Source organism: Eptatretus burgeri, chromosome 1 (genome assembly GCF_056783735.1).
Source record: "Eptatretus burgeri isolate ZD-2024b chromosome 1, Ebu_testis_v1, whole genome shotgun sequence".
NCBI classification, from domain to species: domain Eukaryota; kingdom Metazoa; phylum Chordata; class Myxini; order Myxiniformes; family Myxinidae; genus Eptatretus; species Eptatretus burgeri.
Window position 1 is genome coordinate 138,638,035 of NC_140961.1, and position 7,193 is coordinate 138,645,227.

Consider the following 7,193-nt stretch of genomic DNA (forward strand, 5'->3'; position numbering starts at 1 on the left):
GGATGTCGCACGTCACGTGATCCACGTGGTGATGACATGATTAAATAAACACGAGCTCCCTTACAAGGAATTTCAAGACAAACAGAGACCATGAGGCCGATCAAGGCTGCGCAATGGTGGTCAACCAATGATTGTTTGTCCATGCTCTTTCGTTTTTAAATGTAATCACGCAATTCACAATTAAACCAGATTCAGGAGAATCAAAAACTCACGTCTTTTCCCTATTATATAAACATGAAGGGGAATGAAGAGAGTGTTTTGTTGCGATTAAAATAAAAAGATTGTCATTCGTGGATGAGGGAAAACAAAGGGTGACTCCCCCTGGAGGGCAAAAAGCCTACAACACCCGGTGTTCCCAGGCGGTCTCCCATCCAGGTACTAACCGGGCCCGAACCTGCTTAGCTTCCGAGATCGGACGAGATCGGGCGTATTCAGGGTGGTATGATCGTAGGCAACAACAGCTCGTCATTCAAGCTTCATGAAGATGAAAACTAACAAAGTAATCACAAGGAGGGAAATCATTTTGGATTTTCAGCTCCTTCACAGACGCCGTCACACTAAAAAAAAAAACATATTCACATGACGTGAAACCTGAAGAAGAAGAAGCCGCACCATCACAAGATGATTGACCAACGAACCATCGTTTCCTTCCTTCCAACACTCCGGTTGTTCAGACGTAAATCCATTGGGGAGGAATTATGTCAAACACGAACAAATCAGGAGTTTCTCTGCAATACAGCACTCACTCTTTCTGGAACTCCAACACAATGTCAGTTTTTCTTACAATCCCACTCTCAGGTGTTCAAGGGAACAACAGGTGGAAGATACAACACTTATAAAAACACGTAATATCATGAGTTTCCTCACAAGGAACTTCAACACACAAGGAGGACAATGGACCATTGAAGTCTGTGTGATGATTGCTTGTTTGTTCTCTTTCTTGGTCAAGTGTTGAGGATCAAGTGAAGCAAGGAAGCAGCACGTACCATTTTCAGTTTTTCTTGTGACTCGACCGGGGTTCAAAGCCCTGACCTCCCAGACTCAGAGCAGACACTCTGACCATGACCAATCCAAGTGTGGTTGAAGGCTCCCTGTGGCTCAAACTTCATGGTTGATTCTTTCTCCTTTGTGAAAGGGGAACATGAACAGAACAACAACCATCACACACGGATGATTACAACAACAACAAAAAAAAAGAGCATAATTTCTCAAAAGAACTGCACAGAACAGAATTTGATAAAACTCAAGGGATTGGTGAACAAGAGTGTGGATGAACTGGGATGGAGACCGAGTACTAATAACTATGCAAAGACAAAAGATTAAAGGAACAGATTTTTTTAGAATGACAGGACGCACAGATAAGTGCAAGTTCTCTGAAGTTGATACAACAGTCACCTTCTTTCAGGATACAAAACACTAAAGTCAGAACAACGGTATGAACAAAGGTACAACAATGTTCACAGAATAATACATCGACATGTTTCCAAAAAAACACCAATATCCCAGTCCCTGATTTACACTTCCCATAACAATAGATAATGATGACGAAACTCACCTGTGACTCAGCAATATCTGATGGATTTTGCACACCGAGTCCACTCCATCAAGTGTGAATAATGAAAACAAGCCTCTGTGTATAGATACAGAACGGTACAAACAAATTAAAATGAAATTATGGTCATGCTAAAATGAGGTGTTCATGAGCCACATGACGGTCGTCTGGATGTGTTTGAACCCAGTTGTAGAGGACCTGGCTTTGACATGTATGCATTAATTTCGGAGAGGATAACTCAACTGTTTTAGGCTAATATGATCCAAAGGAACAACTTGGGATGTGTGCCAAAATCTATCTGGGACGAACAGCCCGAAAATGACCATGCCCTTTTTAAAATGACCACACCCTTTTTCATCAAAAGTGCTACTTCTGACATTGCTGTATCTTCTAAACCGTTGGAGCTCCAGATTTTCTGAGGAGCTCAAATGTTCAGAATGGCCATGTTTATTTATTTATTTATTTCGGGGGGGGGGGGGTAATATAAGTGTAAAATTTCTAATTTGATATTTTTTAATGAGAAAATGGCTAAAAAACTGTTTTATTTACCATACTTACTGGAATTGCCATATAATTATTAACTAAAACTTTCCGGACTTAGAGCAAAGTTCGAAGATTTGTGTCATCTACTGGAGTTGAACTGACAATTTGGAATTTGAACGATACAAGGGATTTTTTTTTAAAAGAAAGAAAGCGAGCATTTGATTTATATAAAGAAAATGTATTTTCAATCATTTACATACTATTATCAATGGAATGTTAACGTAAAATGAAAAAGAAAAAACAAAACTTATTACTTTAGTAGGCAGCAGTGTCTTGACAGCTTCAATGTTTCAAAGATCAGCAGGGAAATTGCCCAACCACCAACAATACAACTTTTAAAACCACATTAATACTGTTTATGTCACGTAAACCAGGGTCAGGAACATGAAGAGTTACACAACAGAGTCCAGGTATGAGGATGATGAGTAGTGTTCATTCAGTGATAGGGTTTTTACAACAATCATCTCCCTTGCATTTGCAGTACTTGCAACACTTGATCCCAGCTACCCTGCAGGAACACCCATTTTTGCGAGCACATTTGCCACATGTGCAGGGATTTGGCAGGCCTTTGGGTTTGGAGATCACAATCTCGGACTAATAAACTGCCCCTTCTTACAAACCCATAAGACTCGGCATTCATAATCAGGGTGGCATCTCTAAATGGGGCTTGGACCCACAGCTGCTGTTGGTAATAGCCTCTATGGATACGTTTCCTTGTATTAGTTGAGGTGCAAGTGGTTCTCTCAAAGTCCATCTTGAGGGCATTGCTATCCAATGCAGTGAGACGCAGGTCGTCAAATGTCTCCAGGTCTGTTGATGGTTTGAGACACTTGACCAAGAATGTCTCTGCCATCTGTATTGCACTTTCTACTAGCTGGGGACAGTCAAAATTCAGGATCAGAGAGGAATTTCCTGGTTTGCGGACAGCATTCAGGGCTGCAAGTTTAGTTGATATCTTGCTGGTTGTATCACACCCAGTCAGCGCATGGAGTGCTGGGAGACACTTTGTGAGCTCGTCTCCCAGTGCTCTGCAGATATCGTGGAGTGGTAATATTGATCTTTTCACTCCTGAGTTGCGGACAAGCCAAAGCTCTTGGAGGCCAAGATCTCTCCAATTGACTGTGATGTGGTATAACAGGCACACAAAGATATCTGTGTCACCTGATGACAGCGTCATGGATGTAGGTCCTGACCGGTGACTTAGAATGTCCTGCACATGGAACATCATCCAGTCATCAACTTCCTCGTGTGTGCAGTTGAGCCGAGGGAATGGAGAAGCACACCCAGCTGACACCATCCATGCCTGTGGTGATATACCGAGGTATAGAGGTTTGGTTCCATGGTAATTGGTGGTGAGCCACTCAACATAGAATACCTGGAAAGCAGTTTTGCTGATGGAAGATGACCAAAAGTTCTCTAATACCACTGGAACATTTTGGTTTGGTGATATCACATCTAGGACAACCATTTCTTTTGACTTTGTTCTTCTCCCCCTCTCTACATTTTTGATGCTGTCCTCTCTGTAAGCATCAAAAACGATATGGATCTCATCACAGTTGTGCCCAGCTTTGGTGACCATAGATGTCAAGGCAATAGCAAAGTCATGGAATGTCTTGACGGGTGGATCAAGCTTCTTTAAGGGGACCTTTCTCACCAAGGCCATGAAGTCGATAATGATGGCGTGGGTTTGTGGGGAGGTTTCTGGCCCTTTTTTCATCTATTAGTGGGCACAACTTCAGCAGCTCAGTCCCAAGTTGTGATTTGGTACTCTTCCTCAAGTAACCATCTTCGTCAACCAAGAAGAATGCAGAGTTGGTGATCTCATGCTTGAGTAGCTCCTCAACAGTGAACCCCCGGTGACTCCCATACTCAATAAACATGAGAGCTTTGATTGTCTCATCTTTGATGTCTGCTTTGGGAGCCAATTTCAAGGTGTTATTCGGGGACGTAAACTTGATTTTGCGAATAGTTGAGTGTATCGATATCGACCTATTTCTGAGTCGATCATCTATAAAATTAGCACAAGCAGTGCTGCCCTCCTTGATACAGCACAACAACTTGTCTACATTTACATTGGTCACAATTTCTCCTGCGAGAACATTCTTCAGTGCTACCTGGTCTTGTAGAGGACTGCATACCTTCAGGAGATACTCCTCGATGTCTTGTACCATCCCAACTATCTTAGTTGCAGTACTTGGGTTGAAGTCATGGTGAAGTGAGAGTTCTCCTTCGACATCATCCTTCATCTTCAGGAGGTCAACGTACTGGTCTTTTTATGCTTGATAATTATTCCCCACAGAGCTACTGCTTCCTTCTTTCTGGTGACCCCAATTATCCTCCCACTCACTTTGGCAGGCCGATTGTTGCACTGCTCTAGCGCCTGGTCAAAGGGCACTCCACTACCTTTCTTGGTGGTGTTCAGAACAAATCCACTATTCATGGAGGAGTTGTAGAGGAGTGGGAACTTCTCCTTCAGTTGATAGCAGTCCTGGATGGATAAGTCGTTCTCTCACTCTCTCTCTGGATCTTGTAGCACTGGTGCTATGAATAAATCAAAAGCAGGCTGAGTGAGTAATAATAGGGTGCATAGAGTGATAGACAATGGGGTACATAGATTTTAAAAAGGGCGTGGTCATTTTCAGGCTGTTCGTCCCGGATAGAGATTTTGGCACACATCCCAACTTGTTCCTTGGGGTCATATTAGCCTAAAACAGTTGAGTTATCCTCTCCTAAATTAAGTGCATACATGTCTAAGCCAGGTCCTCTACTAATATTATAGAGCAATAAATATAGTAAAACATTTTTATGAACAAAATTTAATATTTCATAGAGGGGGACAAAATTCTATGGGGCGGGTGAGTTCTCTATACAAGAGAAGTGAACCGTGGATCAGATTTCCATGGGGTCAGAATTCTATATGACACCGGAACTGAACTAAAATCTAATCGGCTTGTTCTTGTCACATAACCAACTCATGCACCTCGTGTTCTCATAAACTGGACATAACTTTTTGATATATCGTGCTATCTATCGTTTTTGGCCCTGTCTCTCAATGGTGAAGAATCACTTCACCCTTTGCACCCTGAGCTTGTTGGACTATCGGCTCCCCGACCCTGGAGAAAATCCGGCAGTTTGAGTATAGGGAGGTTTGAATAGCTGCCGGTAAACCGGCAGTTCCTTCAATTCATTCTGTCCTATCGTCTGTCCTTTTACCTCCTTCGTTGTGTTTCCAATCTCTCCCATCAGTCTGGCCTCGCTCTCCCTCATCTCTTCTGGGACACCGATCCTACACTCCCTTACCTCCTCTCGCTCCGGCGCCATTTCTCCACGACCATGAGGTGGAGCAGTGGAGTCGTCTCCCACTGAACACCCAGAATTTAGGTCGTGACTATCTAACAACTCCGAAAGGTCACGGGTCACTTGGAGGACCGTGGTCGCAAATATTTTGATGGCGTGGGGTAGGGTAAATTGCCTAATTTCAATATACCTAAATACCCACGTTGTCCAACGACCGGGGAAACCACACCCTCGGCCGACTTTGTCCGAATTGTGTCGCTATCACCGACTCGGATCCCGCGTAACCGAGCGGAAGTTACCAAAGCTGCGCCAGACCAAATGAACAATTTACCGGCCCAAACGGCCTCGCTATTTCTCAAGTCCGAACCATGCTCGGTCAATTAAAGAAAAAAAGAACAACAAAATGGGACATTTAACAGGGGATTTATTTTACAATAATAATCAGGGAGGGAAGCACACAGAGCAGAGTTATCCGAATAACAGGCAGGCATTGTACAATGAGCAAAGAAAAAGCACTTAACAATTCTACTTACAGGACGGCGGCACCACACACACACACACACACACACACACACACACACACACACACACACACACACACACACACACACACACACACACACACACACACACACACACACACACACACACGCGAGATGGACCTAGTGGGTCTATTTTCAGCCTTTCAGCTCGGAGGGAAGGCGAGCTGAGGACAGTGGCCGAGCCGGGTACCTGTCCCACCTCGTGCCGTCACACCGACCCGAACCACTGGTGGGACTCGAACCCACGACCTGAAGTCCACGGCCCACGAACGAGACCGCTCAACTACGACCACCACTGTCTTAGACCGCTCCAACCACCACACACGACCGTCTGCCACGACGACAGACTGCTCAGAATCACCACGATCCTCCTTTCTGCCCTCCTCTCGTCTCCCACAACCACTCTGCCGTCGCCACGATCAGCCGGTCTCCCAAAAACTACTCCTCACAACCATGCTACTCCTCTTTTGGTGTGAGGGGCCTTTTCTCCTCGCCTCCTGATTGGCCGGGGGGTGGTCGGACGACTCGTGGCCGCCGTTGATTGGATGAGCTCACGGTGGGCGGAGGGAACCTCACCCCTGTACGTGACACGATGCACGTGGGCGATGGCATTGTTGTAGTTGGTGATGGAGGATGTCGTTGTTGTAGATGTAAAAACCGAGCTAAAAAAAATAACTCGTAGCACACACACGTAATTCCCATTCGACAGAAGGAAGGATTCTAACTATTAACACGTACTTATCGAAATAACTGAACTATGGGGACTGTGGCTGTTTGTGTGCACAAGGTTTCCAAATCCGTAACAATAAGAGTAATGTCCCCTCTCACCAAAGGGTTTCTCCTCCTTGGACAAACACCGTGTTTACAGATATAAATGGCTCATCGTGGCAATTCGTGGGGAGAAGACGGAAAATCCCATCAGGATTAAAATATAACAAACCACAAACACTTAAGGTTATGTTTTTAAATCGTCGCCACTGCTGTTTAACACAAAACTGAGAGAAATCTGGAGGAATCCCAACATCCTTGAGGGAAGCTGCACTTTTCGCATCCACCACAGAATAACGAGCCGAGACAAGATCTACTGGAATCTATATATACCCCCCCTCCCCCGAGAGGACAAAAGCATGACCCTGTGGCTGACGTCAGGAACGGACGGACTCGTGATATTGAAATTAATGAGAGAAAGAAAGGCCTTCGGTTTGAATCAGGCTTTAATTTGTTTCATTGAAGCCATCTCTTCAAACACAAACAAAGAA

At 44.4% G+C, this 7,193-nt stretch overlaps 1 non-coding gene and 1 pseudogene across 1 annotated transcript; both read right to left on the reverse strand.

The window, feature by feature from the left end:
- Positions 1 to 334: 334 nt before the first annotated feature.
- LOC147035586 (5S ribosomal RNA) lies at positions 335 to 453 on the reverse strand. Its single transcript, XR_015050064.1, has one exon. It is a non-coding gene; the product is annotated as a 5S ribosomal RNA (ribosomal RNA).
- A 2,074-nt stretch (positions 454 to 2,527) lies between these two features.
- LOC147035587 (uncharacterized) lies at positions 2,528 to 4,280 on the reverse strand (annotated as a pseudogene).
- Between the last annotated feature and the right edge of the window lie 2,913 nt (positions 4,281 to 7,193).